Below are 24102 nucleotides of genomic sequence, written 5' to 3'. Positions count from 1 at the left end.
AACTCCTGTTGTACTATTATGTTCTATGTGCTTATTTGGTTAGTGTAATTTCAAACCTCAGCATGTTTCTGTGCAATCTGTGATTCCTGTTTACTCCACTCTCAACTGGCATGCTTCAGTTCCTGTTATCTTATTCTCTCTTATAGTTTATTTCAACCTCAGCATGTTTTCTATTATTGTTGTCTCAACTAGAATGCTTTAGTCTATTCAATACTATGTGCTTATTAGTTTAAGATTTCAGCATGATTCTGTTTGCTATTTGACTATGTGGTTCCACTTAGTGACAATACGGAATTAAGCTATCTCCAATAATGTAAAACCCTATACAATTCAGTTGTATGCTTTATGTTCTGATCATTTTGTTAGATACTGCAAGCAATATGTGGCTAATCCTGCATGTTAATTTTTGTGATCACTTTAAATGCTAGTATGAGTATATAGTCTTAATCAATGTCAACTTAGTTAAATTATATGTTGAACATGAGTTTGTTTGTGCAGTTCTGATATTGTCGTGTATGCACTAGTTTCTGAACCTGTCCCCTTACCCTCATCCTTTTGAAAATTAGATGTCTTCTAAACTTGTTCCCCTACCCTTTACATACTGGATTTAAAACATCTACTCTTAGTTATCTCGGTTCTTACCACCCCCAGTGTGAGCACTGCCTAGGGTCCCTAAGACTCCTTGGAACTCTGACACATTGGGGCTGGTTTTCCAATCTCTCATGAATTCTGTGGTTCTAGTGTGAGCATTGCCCGGGGTCCTTGAGGCTCTTTGGGAACTTTTACACACTGGAAGCCTGGTTTAAGGTGTTGTGGATCCCTGCTATTGTTTTAGAGTTGTTGTGTTTGAAGGCCTGGCTCTCAGGTTTATATTGGGCCTGCTAAGGCTCCATATATTGTAATGGATACTGTTACAATTTATTCATTCTGGGCTATAATAATCTTTGTAATAAACAGATTTGGTGCTTACTAGTAAAATCAGGGGGGTTCTTTTATATCTTTAAACTCGGGTAGAAATCCTTCCTATAAGTTCATTGGTTTAATTATGTGAATGTTATTACTTGTTTAAAGATCATGCCTATAGGATTATTCTGTTGTCTGCGTCTCTATATTTCCACATTCTTGGCCTACTAGAAATACTGCCTCTAGGTCTTTCGTTAAATATGCCATTAGCAATCATGCATATGGGATTTACATATGTTTCAATTAAATGTGCATTAATGACTATGCCTATAGGATTTCTATGTTTGATTTTCTGGTAATTTGTATGATTTCTGTCCATATCTGGTTCATAGATATTATTCTTATATGGTTTTAACTCAATCAGTTAGATATCATGCCTATAATTTGTTAACTCAATCAGTTATTTATCATGCCTATAGGGTTTTGACTCAATCAGTTATATATTATTCCTATAGAGTTTTAACTCGGTCAGACAATAGATATCATGCCTATAGGAGGTAAAGTAAGTTTCAATTTAGATACCATGCTTATAGAAACAATATAAATCAGCCCCAACACCTAGAAATCATGTTTATAGGAATTAACTGATTCTGTAAATTAGAAAGCATGTCTATAGGATCTAAAGAGATAAAAACATATTTGTTAAAATCAGTAACTGGTTCATAAACTATAGTCATTAATTAACAGTTTTAGATACCATGCCTATAGAATTCTGCTCTGGTCCTTACTTAGGCAAGCCTGTAGGGTAATTAAGAATTCTAGGTCTAAAAACTGTGATTTCTTGTTGCTTGAAACATGCCCAGATTCAGAACTTAATCAAATCAGTAGGCAAACAGATAGGTACTGTTGCACGCTTTAGTAAAGCTGTTATATATTTTGTTCATGCTCATCTAGGTATCCTGCGTATAAGAACCTAAACTATAAAACTTTGTTTGTTTGAATTGCGTGCATTGGTTGGCTATTTATGGAGGTTAACATGAGCCCTCTTATTTGCTCCTTACATGATTGTCCTATCTAAATTTTGTTTGTCGCTTAGTTTTCTCATTTTTAAGCAACGTAGGTAAGTCTACATCTATCCAAAATAGAATTCCTAAACACCTCCAGGACTATAGGTAAGGGACGGGTAGTGAACGTATAAGGTACGCATTAGAAGCTATTAGAACGCTTAGGTAACAACTGAAAGATAGTAACGGGGTAGTAAAGGAGATGATGACCTGTGGAGTAATGCTATGCGTAACACCCCAATTTTGGGAAAGTTACGAAGTATTGCATGGAAATGATCCTATAGGCTAAAAAAAGTAGGACCTTTTAATTTTTGTTTTAACGTAGTTATCTATTTGTTTTAAATTGTTAACTTTCCCTTAAAGACTAATTCGCTTAATTGAGTTTTGTCGGGACCCACCATTGTGGACCTCGAGGGGTGTCTAACACCTTCCCCTCAAGGTAATTTCGAGCCCTTACCCAATCTCTGGTGATGTAAACTAGTATATGAGTTATTTGCTCTAGGTGCCCTAACACACCTTAATCCGTTAGGTGGTGACTCTTCAAATCTCATACCCAATCCTAAAAGGAAAGGAGTTGTCCCAAAATGTCGAAATCAGATTCCACGAGGAAAAAGGGAGCACGACAGCATGGTGACTCTGCTGGGGATATTTTTAGGCTTTTACCATAACAAACTTGCTTTTTGTGAATTAGTCTTAAGCATACTTTATTCTGTTAATACGTGTGCACCATTTCCCTTTCCCTTTTATCTGGATTTAATTGCCTATTTTCAAGCATTTATGATTTCCTTTATTACAGAAACTGACTAACGTCTTTCAATTATTAAATACCGTATTTATCATTTTTTTCGTGCAAATATGTGACAACATGCTATTTATTTTTGCATAAATCATGCTCAACATCATATTCCACTTGTGCGTAATTAATCCTATAGCAATGCTTGATGAGTGTCTGCGCCCTTCCTATATATCACTCTTTAAATTCAGAAAGGCTTATTTGCGGTAAAACTAGTCGATCAGCGGTGCAGTCAACGGTTTCGTGCCTTTCACCCTCAAGTTGTCCACTTGAGGGTACTAGTCTAGACCTCTATAGAAACCTTACTCTGATTAGTTGTACATGCATCATGGTCAAACCTAGCTGGGTTAATATGTTGTCCACATAATAACCCTTTAAGACAAGCCTCGTCCAAAAGTCCACCGGATTTTCCATAATTCCAACGGACGCAACCACGATTTTGTGCATTAAATTTTGGAGAAATAAGTGCCAATACACTAATCATTGTTGTATAAATAGTCAAATTTGGAGGGGGAAAGAGCCTAACCATATCTGTTTTTCAGAAAATGAGGCACGAAGTCCCCAGGTTCGGCATGGTCCGTAACATTCCACCATTGTTGCTAGATTGGTGGGAGGATCTTCCATCAAGTGATAAAAATCATGTGAAAAGGGTATTGGGAAATTTGTCTTCTATATTGGACCTCCAGCCGAACAACATGTTGATCGAAGCTGCCATAATGTTCTGGGATAAAGAAAGAGCCGTGTTTCGCTTTGGTAGCATAGAAATGACCTCTCTCTTGGAAGAAATAGGGGAATTCGCTGGGTTACCTTGGGATAATCCTGGTTTACTAGTACCAGAAAACCGCAATACTATGGGGTTTCTAAAAATGATGGGTCTGAGAAGGAATGAGGACTTAGAGCGCCTGAAGAAGTCTTACATACCTTTTGACTTCCTCTATGAACGACACGATAACAACAAATCTTATCGAATTTTTCATAATGAATGCTCCATCACTTACTTAGGTTGGATTCACCGTAGGGTTTTTGTGTTCATCGTCTGCTTCTTGGGTATGATAGTGTTCCCAATCCAAGGGGATAGAATCCACACCATACTGGCCATGGTAACCAAAACCTTGATGGATGGGATCAAGGGGCCGACATATACCATTGTCCCCATGATCATAGCAGACATATACTGGGCCTTAGCACGCTGTTAGAAAGGGTACAAATACTTCGAAGGTTGTAATCTGCTGCTACAAGTTTGGTTGTTAGACCATCTCTAAAGAGGTCAATACCGGAAACCTTTGAAGCAGAGGTTCGGTCAAATCTTTCAAAAAATGCTTCCCACGGAGTATTCGAACGGGCAAAAATCGCTCGTGTCCGCTCACTTTATCTTTGTACGAAAACTCTTCAAGTTTCCGCACAAAGAGGGGCAGCTGTGAGCACGTAATTTTTGCCTTACGAAAACTACTCCTAAAATAAATCAAAAAATAAAATAAATTTCTTTTACTATGTAATTTTTTGAATTTGCGTGGTGTTAAATATTTGTGTTATGTCCGTAAATGTTTATTTTATCATAATAAAATGAAAAAATACATGTTTCATGTATATCTAGGATTTAAGTACGCATTTAAGAGATAATTTAAATAAAATCACAAAAAATATGCATTCGTTCTATTTTTAAATGTGTTACTGTGTGATTAATGTTTTGACTATGTGTTAAATAGTTGTTATAGATTAATCAATATATTTTTGTGAAGTTAAAATTGTTTTATAATTAAAATTGAAATTTAAATTAGAAAAATAAATTAGTTGAAAAAGGAATAAAAAATCGGACCTGGATTTAAATCTAGGCCCAATTACCCCAACAGCCCAATCCAACATCCCCTGTCCGGTCCAATTTAGACCAGACCAAACGACGTCGCTTCTGGATTTTTAATCTGGGCCATTGATTCATGTCAATCAAACGGTCCAGTTCAGCCCCTTCACAAAAGGAACGACGACGTTTAGGGCAATCAAATCTGAACCGTTCATCCATCCTGATCCTACGGCCTCAAAAACTCACTGAGACCCGATCCATTTCACCCCCGGGTTGACCCCTTTCCCCAACTTAAACCAAACGATGTCGTTTGGTTAAGTGGATTGATCCTAGCCATCCATTCTACTTGATCCAACGGACGATACTAACCCACCCCACCCCTATATAAGTCCCCAAGCCTTACCCGGCCCCCAACTGAACACCCCCCCCCTCCTACACTGTTCATCATCGTCCCCCAGACCCCCCACTCCTAACCCTAGCCGCCTTAGGATTCCACCGCCTGAAACCCGGCGGCATCAACGCCGTCGGTCACCACTTTGACACCCCAGAACCCTCTGAACACCCTCTATCCGTATATGTTACCTGCTTGGTTCGAATCTCCCTGGAGGTTCTCGAATCTTCATTTGAAGATTCGAGCCAAGTTCAGACTTGAACCAATCAACTCCAAATTAACACCATGGCTTCCCCTAACAACCCTTGTTATGGATCTGAAGATAGTTTGGCTCGAATCACTTCATAGCTTCTCGAATCTTCTTTTGAAGATTCGAGTCAAACAAAAATTACCCAGATCTGTTCCAAAGTGACACCAAATAACCCCTAGGCTTCCCTCACCCTTGTGTCATACTTGGTTTCTCTCGAATCTAACCAGAAATGATTAGATCCCAAATCGAGTTTTTAAGAAACCTAAAAAATACCAAACTTCCGGATTCGGTTCAGATTATGATGAAGATTGAGGTTTAATCGACCTTAGTCGAAGTATTTTCAGTGGAAAATACTTCGACTAAGGTCAGTTTGATTTCAAAAAAAAAAAATCCGAAGTCCAAGTTGAGTTCGAGTCAGAATTTAATTAAAGTTCAGAGGTATTTTTTCTATTTATTTTTGTGTATTCTACGTGTATTGTTGTCCGTATTAATAGCTTGTTAATTTTTCATCAATTCTGTCATTTCTGTCTATTTGATCCGAATGTAAATTGTTTCTGTTGGTTGCGGTTATTTACAATATGTGTAATCGTCTCGATTAAGTTCGTCGATTAGTTATATTACGAATTTTTTCATTTCTGAAAATGTTGACTAAAACAGTCTGCTTCTATTTTAGACTAGTTATTGACAAATGTTGTAAATAGTCAATTGATTAATGCTCGTCAATTAAATCATGATTGTCTGTGAATCAGTGAATTCAAATGTATGTTGTATATGTTATTGTCTGAACATTAAAAGTTTCAGGGCATTGTCAGCATTGACAATGATCCTGTGTGTGTTTGATTTTGGTTTAATGTTAAGTCCAGTCTGAATGATTTTGATAATTTCAGAAATATGCTGTTATGATGTTAGTTCTGAATTCAGTGTTGTAATGTCCAGTTTGAATTCCAGTTTACAAAAGTTGGTCAAATACAATTGTGTTTAGGAGGTTAATAGGATTGATTTAGCTGTAAATCAGAAAGATAACTGAGTCTGTACAGATTTTAGAATATGTTTTGCTGAAGGTTCTGATTTTTCAGTAATAACATTAAGATTTCAGGGGCACTTATGGGAATGAAACAGTAAAAACAGGGTGTTAGTACTAGTATATTATAATGTAATGTTAGTTGCTATTAGTTAATAATACTAATGGGGAACAAGGGATAATGGGGCTGCTGAAAATCATGTTAGGATCATAAAGTATTAAAAAGTAGTTTTTAATGGAAACTTTCTAATTTTTTAAAGGGATAAAGGGTCCATCCAACACTAAAAGGGTGCAACCAGCCCTGTATAAATACAGGAGCTGGACAGACAGAAAGGGATCAGTTTCAGAAGAGAGGGAAATCAGCTTTTTATAATAGAGGGCAGCCAGTTTTTTTTAAGATCAGTTTTAGGAGAGTTGGAGAGACTTGAAGAGATTTTAAGAGAAGAAATCAGATTTGAAAAGGGAAATTTACTCAGATTTTAAGGACTGCGATTTTTTTTTAAGAAAAGGAAAGAGAGGAAGAAAACAGAAAAAGAAATAGTAATCTGAAGCAGATACAAAAGCAGAAACAGAAAAATCAGAAATAGGAATTTGAAACAGATAGAGGAAAGAAACTGAAATCTGAAAAATGTTATTTTTCTAGAATCTGTCCATTGTTTGCTTGGGAATATTGTTCGGTTCAAATCTGAAATTTTTCTCAAGTTTCTGTCACTATTCATCTGGGTTCCTTGGGTCTTATTATTGCTCAAATCTGTGGAAAAACTGGTATTCTGCTGATTTTGTTACTGCTGCTACTGCTGAAATTTTCTCCTTCTGCCTTCGTTTTCCAGGTACATGTCTTTTAAAATCATGTGGTGAAAAGCACCAACATGATGAATAGATGAAGTTTGAGAATTATAATTTTGTCTTCCACGTGTTTAAATTCAGTAGTTCAAACTTCTGTTTTGTTTCGTGTAGGTTAATATGACAATATGCTTGATACGATAACTATTAGCTAATTATTTCCGTTTGAAGTTTTGTATAAATATTGTAACAAAGTTATTTATTTCGAATTTTCATTCAGTATAAGTTGTATTTTAATCATCAAAATAGGGAACATGGCAGAAAACTGGCCATTAATCGCATCTCTTAAAATTGCTAGTATAGACTAGTATGGAAATTTCAAGATAACAGCATTACTAGTCTATGTTGTTAAACATCTGATTTTTAAGGCTAAGATAGTATTGATTGTGTCTTGTTCATATTTAGCATAATAATGTTCATGTTCATAATCAATAGCCGAAAGATGCATCGATAAAATCTGTTATATTCACGATATTGGCATATGGTGAATGGTGTAGGGGTATATTCATGTTATATGTGATATTGTCTTCTTAAGTCAACGATTTTTTTTTATGTCAGCCAAATAACTCGTATAGGTTGAGAATAAAAATTGGGTTGATTAAGTATATTTCGAATTCAATCAATAGCAATTAATCAAAAATAATTAGGCCTATCAAATTAAGAACAAGCAATGTAGAAAGAGATTAGATTTATAATGTATAACAAGTTTAAGAGTGTAAATAGTAGCATTCGTTGCAAAAAGAATATTGAAAACTCTTCGAAAATATCATTTCCTTTCAAGAATTGAAATTTTTTTTTAATTTCATACGTTATTCACATTTTAGTATACATATGTTGTATTTACTAAAAATAGTGTTAATCATATGTTTATTCTTTTCTTTAAATTTGAATAGTTTGGAGGAATGTAATTCATACGCGAAATTATAATCAATGGGCGACAATCAATAAATTGTGATTTTTTTAAGAATTAAGAGTATTTTAAATGAAGATTTCTCATAATATAATAAACAATTTGTGGAAAAATCCCTAATATCATTATAAATATTTTGCGCAATTAGGGATACGTTCGCGTACCCTGATTATATTTTTAAAAGCAAAAATTCGGATTATGCGTACGCGCAATTTCGAGCGAATATTTAATAAAGGATTTTTCCAAAGGCGTTAAATCAATTTCATAAAAACCCGAGATGTACGGTTCACTATTCAATAAAAATAAATATCCTTGATTAAACACAATCTAAAAAAAAATGATTGTTTAAAATATTATCAAAAAATTATTGTGTACACGTACGCGTGACACAATTCCGCATTTTAAATTTGTAACACGAATATACGTACGCGTAATTCGATTCGAAGAAGGGTCCTTAATCACGATAAGTATAAGCGGTAGTAAAATCAGATAACATAAATATATTTAATAAAATCAAGATGATTAAGCCAATAATAAAAACAGTTAAGCGACCGTGCTAGAACCACGGAATTCGGAAATGCCTAACACCTTCTTCCGGATTAACAGAATTCCTTACTCAGGATTTTTGGTTCGCAGAAAAATAAACAGAGTCATATTCTCCTCGATTCAGGGATTATGATTGGTGACTTGGGACGCCTCAAAATTCCCAGGTGGCGACTCTGAAACAAATAAACAAATCCCGTTTCGACTGTCCTTTAATTGGAGAAAACTCCCCATGCGCCCCGCGGGCGCGGCAAAAAGGAGGTGCGACAGCTCTGGCGACTCTGCTGGGGACTTTGTGTTATCTTAACCCAGAACCATTGGTTCAGGGTTTAAAGAATTCGAGCTTAAAATATCTGTTTTATTGGCTTACTTACTATATAATTTTCAACTGTTTATATGCTAATATGCTAAATGTTTTTTTTTTACCGCTTTAATATTATTTGAATTGTGAATATATACAACTGCTACGAAACCCCCTTCTTTCTGAGTCTTCTGAATTTATGGTGTACACGTGCGCGTGACCCACCTTTCTGTTAAAGTCATACCAAATAAGACGGAGTTGGGACAAGTAACTAGGCCGGGCAGACTTTCGTGCTCCCGGTACGTTGCCCCCGCTTCGGCTCAAACTGTCCGTTTGGGTAAGCCAGGTTTAGAACAATCAACCTAAGGTTTTACACTTAGAATAACTCAGCCATGTACCGGATCCCTAGTAGGAACGAATATTTACATCATATGCATTTGCCCTTAGAGACTCAACACAGGGGTTGGGTCTGTCTAGGACAAGTGAACCCAAAAATTAAAAGACCATCATGATGCATCCTACTTGCTACTTGTGCATTCACTTGCCTCGAACATGCTTGTTGACCAGTTTAAATAAAATCATGGTAAGAAGCAAGGAATAAAATGAGTTGCCTTAAAATTTTCGAAAAAATATAGTTTTAATTTGTTTAAAAAAAAATAAAAGAAAAAATTTCGAAAATGATTTTAGTATAAATTTTGACTTTATTAAAATTAAATTTCAGATACAAAATGAGCACTACACAAAGCCCCTCATCCACAAGTACGGAGGAATTTTTATGTCAGCTTCAAATGTGGTGGTATGATTTAGGCGAAGACGGTCAAAAATGGGTCGTCAAGCATTTGGGAAATCTCACGGACATTATGAAAGTTAAGCCTCGGGATGATCTGATTACGGCATTAGTAACTTTCTGGGACCCTGTACACAATGTTTTTCGTTTCTCTGACTTTGAGCTTACTCCTACATTAGAGGAGGTAGCTGGCTATGTTGGTTTTGACGGAAGTTTAAGAAATCAAAGTTTGATATTCACAAAGGCTCCTTCAATACATCGATTCTTCGGTCTTCTGAACATCAGCAGTCAAATCAGGAAAAGCAATGTCATCAATAGATGTTGTTCCTTCAACTTTTTGTATTCCAGATTTGGAAAGTCAGATGGGTTCGAAATTCATGAGAAAGGCCTTACTAATAAGCAAAACAAAGACACTTGGCAGATACACCGACGATTTGCTTTCATGGTGGCTTTTCTAGGAGTCATGGTCTTCCCAAATAAAGAGCGAACAATTGATATTCGCACCGCAAAAATTGTGCAAATCCTCACCACTAAAGAAAATCACACCCTTGTCCCCATCGTTCTGTCAGATATTTATCGGGCTTTGACTTTATGCAAATCAGGGGCGAAGGTTTTCGAAGGATGCAAAATTTTGTTGCAAATGTGGGTGATTGAACATCTCCAACAACAACCCAACATCATACAGTATGGGTCGAACAGAGCTAATTGCATCGAGAGCTATGAGGAAAGAACAAAAAATTACCAAGCTCCAGAAGGGATAGAAGCATGGGTATCTCATCTAAAGGCTTTAACGGCAAATCAAATTGAATGGACTCTGGGATGGCTCCCGATGAGAGAAGTAATACATATGTCAACCTCAAATAGTTATCTACTACTATTGGGATTGAGAAGCATTCAGCCATATGCACCACTAAGAGTCCTAAGACAACTAGGGAGATATCAAATAGTTCCTGATGAGGAAGATTTGAGTATGCAAGTAATCGAATTACACCCAGAAGCCACTATTCCCGAAGCTCTACTTCAGCAGATGTGGAATGGGTGCCGATACTTGAAAAGTGATACTCAAGTCCTAGACGCTACCAAGGGTGAGATAAATCCTGGATATGCAAGGTGGTTCGAAAAGCGGTCCCGCGTGGATGATGTACCAGAACCTGAGCTAAAAAGGCCAACAAAAAGACCCCATGTTCAAAATTTCAATGATAAAATCCAAGAACGGTTAATCTGGGGAGAAAAAGAAAAAGGGTACAAAGCCACTATCCATGCCCTAAAAGAAAATCTAAGAAGCCTCAGTTTGGAGAAAGATTTGCAAGAACAAAAAGCCAAAGGCGAGAAAAAAAGTCTAGCTTGTGAGAATGAAAATCTTCATGCTCGATTCCAAAAAATGAAAAGAGTCTCTGAAACGCCAAAGAGAAGTTGGAAAGATCAAAAAACCATCGCCAATCTCTTCGAAAAAATGCAAGATTTTGACTCCATTCTTGCAGAAAACGAAAGGGCATTGAGCAGAGCAAAAGAAAGGATCCAACAATTAAATGAAGAAGCCAGATCTAACAAGGAACGCCAGGATAGGCAATCCGAAAAAGACAATGCTCAATTCAAGAAGGAAAAAGACTATTGGATGCGATCAGAAGACCAGCTTCGTGCACAACTAGAAGAGGCAAGAAGATGCAACAGAGAATACCAACAGGCAGACCTCGACAGGGAAAGATCACAAGCAAGATTAGAGCAGGCCAAACTCCGAGCTCTATTAGAATCAGCTTTAGATCGTGAAAACCGTGTCAGAGACATAGCCACCACTCGTCAACAGCAATTGCAAGACCAAGACCAACGTCTCCAAGGTTTCAGGGCACAAGTCCACGACTTGGCAGTCTTCACATCTCAAAGTTATGTAAACTGCCAAGGAATGGATTGTGAAAGGTTTACAGAGCATGCGCCCACTTTTGCTCGTCATCTAGCAATAGAGTTGGAAAGGATGTATCGTACGCTGGGAGGCCATCCAGGTCAAGCCCCACATTGAGCAGATAATCCAATATTAGAGAACAAAAGTGGAAAGTGGGGCATTTTGTGAGATGTTATGAATTGTATCTTTTATTCTGATTTAAGTGTGTGTATTTCAAGCTATTTTCTTAAAGTTTTCGAATGTAATTCCATCTTTGTGTAATAAATAAACATGATTGACTTTGGTCCGAACTACGCAAGGTCTGATTCATGTTTGACATAATACATAGGCAATCTCTAAGAGTCGACCACCACGATAAAGATATCTATAGTAAATAAAAGTGAATGACAATTTTTTCAATTTCAATAAAGCTGGGAGGATACAAGCAACCGAGCGAATGCATAATAGAAAGGGATTATTTGTCTAGGAGCATTGCATCTCAACGTGTGATTATATATGCGTTAAACTCTCAAAACTAACAAGTTTGTTCATTTTCATAATTCAACCAGTTAGTTTCTCTAAAGAGTATACTGGCATATTATCACTATCACACAAGATCAAAAGGACCAATACCCGAAAGTATGTCTATCCCAGATGTTGACACAAGTATGGAGATAGAAGAGATGGATGTCGGGAAAATGAAAGAAGAAATGCTTAAGCTCAAGCAGCAAATGGCAGAAATGTATCAAGCTTGGTCTACAGGACAGTTGCCCCCATCTTACCCAAATAACCCTGCTCCATCAAAAATCCAAACTCAGGATAATATCACCACTGAATTATCCCCAAGTTTCCCCATTTATCAGCACTACCGAGGCACCACCTCTCAGACACCACAGTCTCCACCTCCAAAACCAGTTTCGTACCTTCCTCCACCTATGACTCCTGTTTTTGTAGCACCTCCCCCTGCTACATTTCACAAATCTCCTAGTGAGTCTACATTTCAGGCCCAAGACAACCAATATTACCCCCCGGAGCCCACCTTCAAAGCCTCCGAAATCAATTCACCTGCTCCTCAGTTTGATCTCCCAACCGAAATTAACAAACCAGCCAAAAATGCTGAACAAGAAGAGATGTTCAGGAAGGTCAAAAGTCTAGAACAGTCGTTCCGAGACATGCGAGGATTAGGTGGGCAAGTCAGTGTAGCCTACAAAGATTTATGCTTATTCCCTAATGTACAATTGCCATTTGGCTTCAAGATGCCCAAATTTGACCTATACAGCGGGCACGGCGACCCAGTAGCCCACCTAAGGGGTTTCTGTAGCAAGATGCGAGGAGCTGGGGGAAAGGATGAATTATTGATGGCTTACTTCAGTCAAAGTCTAAGCGGATCAGCTTTGGAGTGGTATACACGCCAAGACCATGGAAGATGGTATACCTGGGATGACCTGGCACAAGCATTCGCATACCATTTCCAATACAATCTGGAAATCATCCCAGATCGATTATCTTTGACCAAATTTGAGAAGAAACACAATGAAAGTTTCAGAGAGTATGGTTTTCGGTGGAGAGAACAGGCAGCAAGAGTGGATCCTCCTATGAAGGAGAGCGAAATGGTAGACTATTTCCTCCAAGCCTTGGAACCAACTTACTACGCCCACTTGGTTTCAGCGGTTGGAAAATCATTCAACGAGGTAGTAAAAATGGGAGGTATGGTAGAAGAAGGCCTCAAGACAAACAAAATCATGAGCTATTCAGCAATTAAGGCAACTACTCAAGCTATTCAAGGCGGGGTAGGAGGAATCGGAAGAAAGAAGAGGGAGGAAGCAACCGTAGTTGATTCAGGAATTTGGCCAGGACTCAGGGGTTCACCGCTTTACTATAATCAGCAACGACCTCGCCAATCAGCTTACCACCATGATTCATCCCAACATTACTATCACCCTTCAGAGCCTCATTCCGCCATTAACCACGCTCAAGCATACAATCAGCCACCTGTTCACACCAATTGGCGTGCTCCTGTCACACCAAATACCTACCCCCGAGCTTATCCCGGACCAGGTTTTAGGCCTAGACCAGCATTCAGGGGAGAAAGGGAACAGAAAAAGAAAACTTACACTCCATTGGGAGAGTCTTACACTAGTCTGTTCCACAGGCTGAGACAGTTAGACATGTTGAGACCAATACAATCCAAGCTACCCAATCCTCCACCAAAGAATCTGGATTACACCATTAGCTGTGAATATTGCTCCGGTACACCAGGCCATGATACGGAGAAATGTTGGCATTTGAAAAATGCAATACAAGAGCTGATTGACACTAATAAAATCGAGGTTCAAACCCCCGAAGCTCCAAATATCAATAGAAATCCAATGCCAGCCCATCAAGAGGCTAATATGATAGAAATCATACAAGCTGATGGGGAGACAAAGAAGCCGTCACAAACTGTCATGATGATCAAGTCTCATGAAACCAAGCCAGATAAGCAGTTAATGGAGGAGAAGCCGGTGTCTAAGCATAACAAGAATGGTGGTGAACCGTCTATGATAGTCGATGAGGGATCATCGAACAAAGTTGCCGCAAAACAAGAGAGGACAAAGGTGATAGTACCAGGGGTTGCTAACAAACCCGTCGTAATTGTGGAAGGAGCACGTACAGATCGGGTTATTATTGCACCTGTAATTCAGCTGCCAATCATCAACAACAAAGCCATCCCATGGAACTATGAACGGGTGACCGTAATGTACAAGGGCAAAGAAATCAAGGAAGAAGTGTGTGAGGTACAAGGCTTGACTCGTTCGGGAAGATGTTTTACTCCCGAAGAGCTGAGAAAAACTAAAAACAATCCAATGCCCACGAAGAAAGCTGTGACGGAAGAAGAGGCGGAGGAGTTTTTAAGAAAAATGAAGCTCCATGATTATTCTGTTGTGGATCAATTAAAGAAGACCCCCGCTCAAATTTCATTGTTGTCATTACTGATCCATTCAGAGGAACACCGTCTGGCATTGATGAAAATCCTGAATGAAGCTCATGTTCCTGAAAAGATCTCTGTAAATCATTTGGGCAAAATAGCCAACAGAATCTTTGAGACGAACAGGATTACATTTGCTGATGATGAATTACCTGTGGAAGGTACCGAGCACAACAGAGCTCTTTACCTCACCGTGAAATGTGAAAACTCCGTAGTAACCCGGGTATTGGTCGACAATGGGTCCAGTGCAAACATATGCCCTCTCTCCACTTTAAACAAATTAAAAATTAAAGAGGAGAGGATTCAAAAGAACAGTATCTGCGTACGAGGATTTGACGGTGGAAGTAGAGATTCATTTGGCGACATAGTGTTGGAACTAACTATAGGGCCAGTTGAATTCACAATGGAATTCCAAGTTTTGGACATGACTGTTTCTTACAACTTGTTGTTGGGTCGACCATGGATCCATGCTGCTAAAGCAGTCCCGTCAACATTACATCAGGTTGTCAAGTTTGAATGGGACCATCAAGAAATAGTCGTGCATGGAGAAGAAAATTTAAATGCTCACAACAGCACCATTGTACCAGTCGAGGGAGCAGAAATTGACCAAGGACCATGGGTATACCAAGTATCAGACACAGTGTTGGTAGAGAAAATTCCAGAAGGAAAATACCTTGCAAATCCAAAAGTGTCCTCTACATCAGTCATGGTAGCTTATGAAATGCTGAAGAATGGCTTTATACCCGGCAAAGGTCTGGGCTTATCTTTGCAAGGAATTGTACAACCAGTATCTCTCCCCGAGAACTGGGGAACATTCGGTTTAGGGTTCACACCTACCACCAATGACGTGATAAAGGCCAGGAAGTTGAAACACCAAGCATGGGTTCTTCCAAAACCAGTACCACAGCTGTCGAAGTCTTTTGTCAATACCGGCGCTAAAAATCGCCCGGTAGCAACAATTCCTAAATCCCGGATCAATCCTGAGGAGGAATTAATTGAAAGGTTCGAGAAATTGTTTGGTGATGTGAATATGTTGGAAAGCAGAGAAGAGTGTAGCAATGCAGAAGTTCAATTCGTTGGACCGAAAACAAAGCTCAATAATTGGGAAGCCACTCCTATCCCAATTCGAAAGGAGTCTTGGTAGTTTATTTTGATTTTCTTTCAGTTTGTTTGGGTTATTTCATGGTTGTAATCCCAAAGTTTATCTTACAGTCGGTTTGAAGTGTGCAAAACCTTGTTATCTTTCATTATCCAATAAAAAGCATTTTCCTTTTTATTATCATTCCTAATAGCTTTCTTTTTCTTCTTTTTTGTACAGTTCTTTTTATGCTGGCTCTAGTGATATGGCATGCATGAGGAATCTTCAGCCCAGTCTTAAAAATCAATCTGATTCCGAAATATTAATTCAAGAAACATATTGTGATTATGAATCAGAATATGATGAAGATGAGGTTTTTGAAGAGATTAGTAAAGAGTTAATTCACTTTGAGGAAAAAATCAAACCTAACTTGAATGATACCGAGGATGTCAATATAGGGGACACGAGTAATGTCCGAGAAACTAAAATAAGTGTCCACCTCGAGCCAAAAATCCGAGAGGATTTAATTAAAGCACTCATAGAATTCAAAGATGTTTTTGCATGGTCATATGACGATATGCCAGGCTTGAGCACTGATTTAGTGGTCCACAAATTGCCCACCGATCCAATGGTGCCTCCTGTCAAGCAGAGGCTGAGAAAATTCAAGCCTGATATGAGTGTGAGAATTAAAGAAGAAATCACCAAACAATTAGAAGCAAAGGTCATTCGAGTCACTCGATATCCTGTTTGGTTAGCTAATATCGTTCCTGTGCCAAAGAAAGACAGCAAAATTAGAGTATGCGTCGACTATCGCAATCTCAACAAAGCAAGTCCAAAGGATAATTTCCCATTACCCAATATCCATATCTTGATCGACAATTGTGCCAAGCATGATATAGGATCTTTCGTGGACTGTTATGCCGGATATCATCAAATTCTAATGGATGAAGAAGATGCAGAAAAGACGGCATTCATCACACCATGGGGAACTTATTGCTACAGGGTAATGCCATTCGGTTTGAAGAACGCCAGAGCAACCTATATGAGTGCAATGACCACAGTGTTTCATGATATGATACACAAGGAAATTGAGGTATACGTGGATGATGTAATCATAAAATCAAAGCATCAGACCAACCACGTTGGGGATTTGAGGAAGTTCTTCTTAAGACTTCGCAGGTACAACCTCAAGCTTAACCCTGCCAAGTGCGCATTCGGAGTTCCATCTGGAAAATTGCTGGGATTCATAGTCAGTCGACAAGGCATCGAGCTAGACCCATCAAAGATCAAAGCCATCCAAGAACTGCCACCCCCAAGAAACAAAACTGAAGTAATGAGTTTGTTGGGAAGGTTAAATTATATCAGTAGGTTTATTGCTCAGCTCACAACAACCTGCGAGCCAATTTTCAAATTGTTAAAAAAGGATGCTGCAATCAAATGGACCGATGAGTGTCAGGAAGCGTTCGATAAAATAAAAGGGTACTTATCAAACCCACCCGTGTTGGTCCCGCCAGAGCCAGGAAGACCTTTGATTCTTTACTTGACGGTTTTGGAAAATTCATTTGGTTGTGTATTGGGGCAGCATGACCTCACTGGCAGAAAAGAACAGGCCATCTACTACCTTAGCAAGAAGTTCACAACTTATGAGGTTAAGTATACTCATCTGGAAAAGACATGTTGCGCCCTAACATGGTTAGCTCAAAAATTGAAACATTATTTGTCATCCTACACTACTTACCTCATTTCTCGTTTGGATCCCTTGAAATACATTTTTCAAAAGCCTATGCCAACGGGAAGACTTGCAAAGTGGCAGATATTGCTCACGGAATTCGACATCGTCTATGTGACTCGGACTGCAATGAAGGCTCAAGCACTAGCCGATCATTTAGCCGAAAACCCGGTCGATGAGGAATATGAGCCGTTGAAGACTTATTTTCCTGATGAAGAAACAATGCATATCGACGAAGTGGAACAAATCGAAAAACCTGGCTGGAAACTTTTCTTTGATGGAGCCGCCAATATGAAAGGAGTAGGAATAGGAGCTGTAATCATTTCTGAAACAGGGCATCACTATCCTGTTACGGCTCAATTGCGATTTTATTGCACCAATAATATGGCTGAATATGAAGCTTGCATTTTGGGGTTAAGGCTAGCTGCAGACATGGGTATCCGAGAAATCTTAGTCATGGGAGATTCGGATCTTTTGATACATCAAATTCAAGGAGAATGGGAAACCCGAGATTTGAAGCTCATACCATACCGACAATGTCTACATGATCTTTGTCAGCGGTTTCAATCAGTGGAATTCCAACATATTCCAATAATCCATAATGAAGTTGCCGATGCATTGGCTACCCTAGCATCAATGTTGCACCATCCAGACAAAGCTTATGTGGATCCAATACATATTCAAATCCACAATCAGCACGCTTATTGCAATATGGTTGAAGAAGAATTTGATGGAGAACCATGGTTCCACGACATCAAGGAATATATTAGGATGAGCATATATCCCGCACAAGCCACAGGAGATCAAAAGAGGACCATCAGGCGATTAGCAAATGGATTCTTCTTAAGCGGAGGAGTTTTGTATAAAAGAACACCAGATCTTGGATTATTAAGATGCATAGATGCCAGACAAGCTACAACTGTCATGGTTGAAATACATTCAGGAGTTTGCGGACCCCACATGAGTGGATATGTGTTGGCAAAGAAGATCCTACGGGCTGGTTACTATTGGCTTACCATGGAGAGAGATTGTATCAGTTTTGTACGCAAATGTCATCAATGCCAAATACACGGAGATTTGATTCATTCTCCACCATCCGAGTTGCACACAATGTCGGCACCATGGCCTTTCGTTGCTTGGGGCATGGATGTGATCGGACCAATTGAACCGGCAGCATCCAATGGACACAGATTCATTCTGGTAGCTATTGATTATTTTACCAAATGGGTTGAGGCCAAGACATTCAAATCAGTGACCAAGAAAGCTGTGGTCGATTTTGTCCACTCAAATATCATATGTCGATTCGGAATCCCGAAGGTGATCATCACGGATAACGGTGCTAATCTTAACAGCAACTTAATGAAAGAAGTATGTCAACAGTTTAAGATTACACATCGTAACTCTACCCCATATCGGCCCAAGGCGAATGGAGCAGTAGAAGCAGCCAACAAAAACATAAAGAAGATACTGCGAAAAATGGTAGAAGGTTCAAAACAATGGCATGAAAAATTACCCTTTGCATTATTGGGATACCGCACTACTGTTCGCACTTCAGTAGGAGAAACTCCTTATTTGTTGGTATACGGCACCGAAGCAGTAATTCCTGCAGAAATTGAGATTCCTTCCCTTCGGATCATTGCCGAAGCAAAGATTGATGATGATGAATGGGTCAAAACCCGTCTAGAACAGTTAAATTTGATTGATGAAAAACGATTGACCGCAGTATGCCATGGTCAATTATATCAAAGAAGAATAGAAAGAGCATACAACAAAAAGGTGCGTCCCCGGAAGTTCGAAGTAGGTCAGCATGTGTTGAAACGCATTCTTCCACATCAGGTTGAAGCAAAAGGCAAATTTGCTCCGAATTGGCAAGGACCATTCATTGTGACCAGAGTATTATCGAATGGTGCACTATGTTTAACAGATATTGAAGGCAAATGCATAGATATGGCGATCAATTCTGACGCGGTAAAGAGATATTATGCATAACTTTTGAATGTTTGTATTTAGCACTATTTCAAAGATTGAAATGACAAAGGCAATTTATTCTGCTGTCCAAACACTATACCATTTGCTTCCCCTTTGAGCCATACTTGTTTCTTTCCTAACCTCTCTTGGAATCAATAAAATAAAAAAATAAAAAAAAATAAAAAAATCTTCACTATTATGGAATGAACTACGTTTGACCTGATTCCTCAAAGAAGGATACGTAGGCGCCTCACGGCTCGGTCATAGGGTGCACAACATGCACAATGTGCACGGAAAAGAAATATCAAGAGACCCCAATCAAGAGACTGGGGCAAGAATTGTATTGGAAATAAGAAAAGATTCCAAGAGTTGTAATTTTAAACCCATACCACAGCTATTTAGCTTTTAATACCTTTTCCATTCCTAACCTTATACCAAAAAGACCTTTCGATCAATCTTAGAAAAATGCTGATGCAAGCAAATGAAGTGGTACAAACAAGGAAAGAAAGTAAAAATGAGAGAGTCTTATAGGTGAAAACCCACACGGGCACCATAAGGCGACGGAAGTGGAGAGAAAAGTAAAAATGAGAGAGTCTTATAGGTGAAAACCCGCACGGGCACCATAAGGCGACGGAAGTTGAGAGAAAAGTAAAATGAGAGAGTCTTATTGGTGAAAACCTTCGCAGGCACCATAAGGCGAAAGGGAAGTGGAGAAGTGAAAAATGAGGAAAATTGATCAATGAAAACTCTTTGAGACAATTGAAAGGAGATTGATTAAAAGACTGGGTTGATTAATCCGAAATGCATACCCTGATCATTGGTGCCAGTAATTCCAATCAGATAAGTCCTTTATTCTTTTTCCAACAGTCATCCAAAAATTGGATATTTCTTTTCATTCTATAATTGTCGAAATCAGCATATTTCGCTACTAATAATCTTACTTTCTCCAAGCTTTGAGATAAGTTTTATTCTAAACAAATAAGAAAAAATGTCAAGGTATACTACCAAGATCCAAGGTTACAAAATACGGCCACGAAAGGTGGGAGATAAAATATGGGTGTAAGAAAGAGGAAATCAAAAGTGGATCAGCAAAGTCAGGAGAGGCATATGATTACAGTTGAAAGGTTTTGAAGGAAAACACACAGAAGGAAATCCTATAGTCAAGGATCAATTACAAAGACAAAACAGTCTTTTCAATCATTCCAAGGCAATAAAGAGAGACGAAGAGAAACATCACCATCGGCAAGAATACCACAACCAGCCATCCTGTTTTAAACTAACGAAGTTTTCTTTGATTTAAAACAGGGGCAAATACAATATTTGTGTCAGGAAATACCTGGATGAGAAAAGAAGAAGTCAGGCGTCCACCTGGAGAATGAGGACAAAGAATTGAAGAAGTCAGGCGTCCACCTGGAGAATGAGGATGAGAAAAGAAGAAGTCAGGCGTCCACCTGGAGAATGAGGACAAAGAATTGAAGAAGTCAGGCGTCCACCTAGAGAATGAGGATGAGGAAAGAAGAAGTCAGGCGTCCACCTAGAGAATGAGTACAAGGAATTGAAGAAGTCAGGCGTCCACCTGGAGAATGAGGATGAGAAAAGAAGAAGTCATGCGTCCACCTGGAAAATGAGGACAAAGAATTGAAGAAGTCAGGCGTCCACCTGGAAAATGAGGATGAGAAAAAGAAGAAGTCAGGCGTCCACCTGGAGAATAAGGACAAAGAATTGAAAAAGTCAGGCGTCCACCTGGAAAATGAGGATGAGAAAAGAAGAAGTCAGGCGTCCACCTGGAGAATAAGGACAAAGAATTGAAGAAGTCAGGCGTCCACCTGGAGAATGAGGATGAGAAAAGAAGAAGTCAGGCGTCCACCTGGAAAATGAGGACAAAGAATTGAAGAAGTCAGGCGTCCACCTGGAAAATGAGGATGAGAAAAAGAAGAAGTCAGGCGTCCACCTGGAGAATAAGGACAAAGAATTGAAGAAGTCAGGCGTCCACCTGGAAAATGAGGATGAGAAAAGAAGAAGTCAGGCGTCCACCTGGAGAATAAGGACAAAGAATTGAAGAAGTCAGGCGTCCACCTGGAGAATGAGGATGAGAAAAAGAAGAAGTCAGGCGTCCACCTGGAGAATAAGGACAAAGAATTGAAGAAGTCAGGCGTCCACCTGGAGAATGAGGATGAGAAAAGAAGAAGTCAGGCGTCCACCTGGAGAATAAGGACAAAGAATTGAAGAAGTCAGGCGTCCACCTGGAGAATGAGGATGAGAAAAGAAGAAGTCAGGCGTCCACCTGGAGAATGAGGACAAAGAATTGAAGAAATCAGGCATCCACCTGGAGAACGAGGATAAAGAAAAGAAGAAGTCAGGCTTCCACCTGGAGAATGAGGACAAAGAATTAAAGCAGTCAAGACACCCACCTGAAGAACGAGGGAATACAATTGAAGTGTTGAAATCAAAAGCCCGCTCATATGATAAAGGAGCACACTTAGAATCAATAAAACAGAGAAGTCCAACAGAATCCCCAGCAAGAAACAACAAGAGTTCCAAAAGGAATACGGAATAAGCCAAATGCCCAAGAGTCACCAAGATATCAAGACAACAAGAAACGCAAGGGCATGATCTAGATAAGATTTTTATAATTCATGTACCATAGTCTAGTCTAATTTTGTATTTCCTTTAAAGTAAGGTGTAATAAGGAGGTCAGCAAGCAGTAAAAAACAGCATGAAGCAGCAGTAACATCACAGTACCACGGTAGTCCCAGCTACCCAAAAATTCCCGAACTACATTGACCTGATTCCTTTATAGCCAAGGATATGTAGGAAACCTTTGAAGCAGAGGTTCGGTCAAATCTTTCAAAAAATGCTTCCCACGGAGTATTCGAACGGGCAAAAATCGCTCGTGTCCGCTCACTTTATCTTTGTACGAAAACTCTTCAAGTTTCCGCACAAAGAGGGGCAGCTGTGAGCACGTAATTTTTGCCTTACGAAAACTACTCCTAAAATAAATCAAAAAATAAAATAAATTTCATTTACTATGTAATTTTTTGAATTTGCGTGGTGTTAAATATTTGTGTTATGTCCGTAAATGTTTATTTTATCATAATAAAATGAAAAAAATACATGTTTCATGTATATCTAGGATTTAAGTACGCATTTAAGAGATAATTTAAATAAAATCACAAAAAATATGCATTCGTTCTATTTTTAAATGTGTTACTGTGTGATTAATGTTTTGACTATGTGTTAAATAGTTGTTATAGATTAATCAATATATTTTTGTGAAGTTAAAATTGTTTTATAATTAAAATTGAAATTTAAATTAGAAAAATAAATTAGTTGAAAAAGGAATAAAAAATCGGACCTGGATTTAAATCTAGGCCCAATTACCCCAACAGCCCAATCCAACATCCCCTGTCCGGTCCAATTTAGACCAGACCAAACGACGTCGCTTCTGGATTTTTAATCTGGGCCGTTGATTCATGTCAATCAAACGGTCCAGTTCAGCCCCTTCACAAAAGGAACGACGACGTTTAGGGCAATCAAATCTGAACCGTTCATCCATCCTGATCCTACGGCCTCAAAAACTCACCGAGACCCGATCCATTTCACCCCCGGGTTGACCCCTTTCCCCAACTTAAACCAAACAATGTCGTTTGGTTAAGTGGATTGATCCTAGCCATCCATTCTACTTGATCCAACGGACGATACTAACCCACCCCACCCCTATATAAGTCCCCAAGCCTTACCCGGCCCCCAACTGAACACCCCCCCTCCTACACTGTTCATCATCGTCCCCCAGACCCCCCACTCCTAACCCTAGCCGCCTTAGGATTCCACCGCCTGAAACCCGACGGCATCAACGCCGTCGGTCACCACCTTGACACCCCAGAACCCTCTGAACACCCTCTATCTGTATATGTTACCTGCTTGGTTCGAATCTCCCTGAAGGTTCTCGAATCTTCATTTGAAGATTCGAGCCAAGTTCAGACTTGAACCAATCAACTCCAAATTAACACCATGGCTTCCCCTAACAACCCTTGTTATGGATCTGAAGACAGTTTGGCTCGAATCACTTCAGAGCTTCTCGAATCTTCTTTTGAAGATTCGAGTCAAACAAAAATTACCCAGATCTGTTCCAAAGTGACACCAAATAACCCCTAGGCTTCCGTCACCCTTGTGTCGTACCTGGTTTCTCTCGAATCTAACCAGAAATGATTAGATCCCAAATCGAGTTTTTAAGAAACCTAAAAAATACCAAACTTCTGGATTCGGTTCAGATTATGATGAAGATTGAGGTTTAATCGACCTTAGTCGAAGTATTTTCAGTGGAAAATACTTCGACTAAGGTCAGTTTGATTTCAAAAAAAAATCCGAAGTCCAAGTTGAGTTCGAGTCAGAATTTAATTAAAGTTCAGAGGTATTTTTTCTATTTATTTTTGTGTATTCTACGTGTATTGTTGTCCGTATTAATAGCTTGTTAATTTTTCATCAATTCTGTCATTTCTATCTATTTGATCCGAATGTAAATTGTTTCTGTTGGTTGCGGTTATTTACAATATGTGTAATCGACTCGATTAAGTTCGTCGATTAGTTATATTACGAATTTTTTCATTTATGAAAATGTTGACTAAAACAGTCTGCTTCTATTTTAGACTAGTTATTGACAAATGTTGTAAATAGTCAATTGATTAATGCTCGTCAATTAAATCATGATTGTCTGTGAATCAGTGAATTCAAATGTATGTTGTATATGTTATTGTCTGAACATTAAAAGTTTCAGGGCATTGTCAGCATTGACAATGATCCTGTGTGTGTTTGATTTTGGTTTAATGTTAAGTCCAGTCTGAATGATTTTGATAATTTCAGAAATATGCTGTTATGATGT

The sequence above is a fragment of the Nicotiana tabacum genome, chromosome 6 (genome assembly GCF_000715075.1).
Source record: "Nicotiana tabacum cultivar K326 chromosome 6, ASM71507v2, whole genome shotgun sequence".
In the NCBI taxonomy this organism is placed as follows: domain Eukaryota; kingdom Viridiplantae; phylum Streptophyta; class Magnoliopsida; order Solanales; family Solanaceae; genus Nicotiana; species Nicotiana tabacum.
This window is presented reverse-complemented; position numbering follows the sequence as displayed.